Below are 3,474 nucleotides of genomic sequence, written 5' to 3'. Positions count from 1 at the left end.
GTGTGAGGTTCGAACTCCAGCAACCTGAGGCTGACAGCTTTGTGGAAGCAGCCACTTAAAGACCTGAGCTAGGGCCAGGCCCCTCTGAATGGATTTAATACATGAAATTTTATCCAAAAAAAAGAGAAGAGAAAAGAAGAGAAGAGGAAAAGATTGGCAGAATAGATCAAGAAGCAGGTCATCAAAATTTACTATGTTTGGTTTTGTTATTGAAAGTTTCCATCTTGGCTTCTGTTTTGTCAAGGTTTCCTTATCAATATTTCTATCATGTTGCAATGTTTGTTTTTGTTGTTGTTGTTGCTGCTGTTGCTTGAGGGTATGGCTATGTAGTTCAGATTGGCCTGGACTCACCATGCAGTCTAGGCTGGCCTCAAACTCATGGTGATCACCCTGCCTCAGCCTCCCCAGTGCAGGTATTATAGGCAGGCATTACCACATTCCACCACACTGACATCAGCAGTCCCAGTTTGTTTTTCTTTGCCATGTATGAGGCCAATGGTATGTATTTCTGAAATTCAAAGATTGAACTATATAATTCTGTTTTGAAAATTACAACATCTCATTTGGAATTTCTGCTTTGCTCCAGTGTACAGTTCCTATGCTGGTCAACTTATGCTCAGTTCACAACTGTGACATCAGTTGGAAGGCAGTTGTCAAATGTCACAGTCCACTCAGTTGGGGAGATGGGAGCAACAAGTCTGCTCACAATGTCATCCTGTTTATTACTGTACAAATAAGGACCTTATGGTTGAGTGCCAGGATAAATGTGGAAACTGGAAGCATAATAAAACTTTACATCTACAAGAACATAAATTTTTATGCTGTATTTTGACTCACTGCTTTTCCATTAGTCTTTTACACTCCTACAGCAACCATGAGAAATCCCTGTTAAGTACAGCAGACCTATGGATGCTTTCAGTTCAGCTAGTGAGGTGTTATAATAAATGCATTTTTTAAATGCATTTAGGACAGGGTCTACAGGGTCATACTACACAGATCAGACTTGGCAGGGATCAAACCCCAGTCCTTGCATCTGCCTAAGCAGGCGCTTTAATCCGCTGAGCTACCTGGCTGGTTCCAATACATTTTTTAATATGGCTATGAATACTTACAGGACATTTTACTTGCATTTCAGCCATTGTGTATTTCACAGTATCTTGTAGCACTTCATCTGTTATTATTTCCAACAGCCATTGTGTATTTCACAGTATCTTGTAGCACTTCATCTGTTATTATTTCCAACAGTGGATGGCAGGCAGTGCTGGTGGTATTCTGTCTGATACACTTTACCACTGCTAAGACCTTTATTATATTTTTGGACCCAATTCTGACATTGGATTGCTCTATTTGATTTCGTGGCCATTTCACAACATTTCCACTCGTCAAATATAGACTCACATTGCTATTTTGTTCATCATCTGAATCAAGAAGGTTTACATTCCCTGTTTCTCATCAGGTGATTTTATTTATTTATGTAATTATTTGTATTTAGTACAGAGTCTACAGGGTCTCACTACATAGATCAGACTTGTAGTGATCCTTCTGTTTTCAGCCTCTCAAGCATTAGGATTACAGGCGCACGCCACCATGCCCAGTCTCCGAGGTCTCAGTGCAACCTGGGCGCGGGGCCTACATAGCAGCACATCAGGTGTCAAACTGTGGTCCCTGAGTCTGCCTAAGCAGGGGCTTTAATCTGCTGAGCTACCTGGTCATCTGGTGATTTTTGCTCTATTTCACTGTCACAGGAACTCTGACTCATGTGGCTGTCAAAGGTATTGTCATCATATACGCACACCACTCTTCTGTTACTAAAGCTTTTATTTTATTTTACCATAATGGCTCATCTTCATCATCCATTAATGAGTCATCTGATGATTCACTTTTGACCTCCTCCAAAATTTGAAAATCCGGGTTTTCATGTATAATTGTATGAATTGACTTGCTTCTACCAGAAAAATCAAAACATTTTTTGATACAAATCATGGAGTGGCATGGGTCTACTGGACCTACTGTGATGCTTGGGTAAATATACACAAAAACTGTTCCCCAGAGCATAAGCATAGGTCCAGATTCCTGATACTTTTGAACACTGTACACTTCTTGCCATACCAAGTGAGTAAACACATCGAATGCTTCCTGTATCCTTCAGGGAAAGGCACTGGGATGCACAGCCTGCTACTATAATGCCAAATTAAAATTTTACAATAAAAAAGTAAAGGACAGGCCTACTGGACTGAAGCCTAGGCCTTGCTGTGCTGTTTCTCTGGTGTGAGAAACTGAAAGTGCAAATTAGGACTAAAACGCGTAACAGACATTGGGAAGAGGGAAGAAAATGTTCAAATGGAAAGGGAAAAAAGGGAGGGGAAGCTCAAACGGTAAGAAGGAACAAGAATAAAAAAGAAAAAACAGAAACAAAGCTTTGTAAATGAGGTGAAGATGGGTTTAAGGGAGGTGAGGGGGAAGGGGAAAAAAAGAAGAAAAATACATCATGTACAGGGGCCAGGGATATAGCCCAGGGCCCAGTGCCACAGCACCTGCCTGGCAAGTGCAAGGTCTTGAGTTGGATTTCTTGTACAAAAAAGATATATCATGTACAAGGACACATTCCCTATGATGAATGTTATCACTATATACATCTAAAATGTACCTGCAAAATTTTTAAATGCAAAAAGTCCTGGGGATATAGCACAGTGGCATAAGTGCCTGCCTGGGAAGCACAAGGTCCCAAGTTCAATCCCTAGTACCCCCCTCCTCCCAAAAAAAAGTCAAAAACACAATTAATTCTCTCCAAAATCCTCCCTTTTTCTTGAAAAACACTTATTCCATTATTCTTGTACATTCTGAAGCAGTTCTGGAAGCCATTTCTCATGAGTGTCTACCTGGAGCTCATGGCCGTGTCTCCTGCGAGCCCAAATCAGGAAGCTGATGGGTCTGTGCTAGAGGCTGAAGAGGCTAAGCTGGAGCCAGGAGATGATGTCCCGGGCAAAGGCAGAAACAGGAGCGCCTCCAAAGAACTGAAGTACATCTATGATTCTTCATTTCTCCTTTATCTATCCAGGTGACAAGGTGCCCTAGTGTGGGTCTTCCACACCCAGGACATGGAACTGTGGAGCCAACATAACTGAGTTTCTCTTACATTGACTCACTAAACCAACACTCATGAAAAAGACTTTCAGAGCTACTTCAGAAAGTGGCAAGGGCCGGCCAAATAGCTCAGTGGATTAAATAGCAAGCAGGAGCAGGGGCTGGGGGTTCAATCCCCAGGCCTGCCATGCCAGCCCACCCCTGGGGTGCACTGGGATGGCAATTGAGACTGGGTATGGTAGCGTGTACCTGTAATCCCAGCTCTTGGGAGGCTATAAACAGGTCAATCACTATAAGTCCAATCTAGTAGTGAGACCCTGAACACCCTGTAGACCCTTCCCTAAAAAATAAAATAAATAAAATAAAAAGTGACAAAACCCCTAAGACAAA

Source organism: Octodon degus, unplaced genomic scaffold, assembly GCF_000260255.1.
Source record: "Octodon degus isolate 3935 unplaced genomic scaffold, OctDeg1.0 scaffold00035, whole genome shotgun sequence".
Classification (NCBI taxonomy): domain Eukaryota; kingdom Metazoa; phylum Chordata; class Mammalia; order Rodentia; family Octodontidae; genus Octodon; species Octodon degus.
This window is presented reverse-complemented; position numbering follows the sequence as displayed.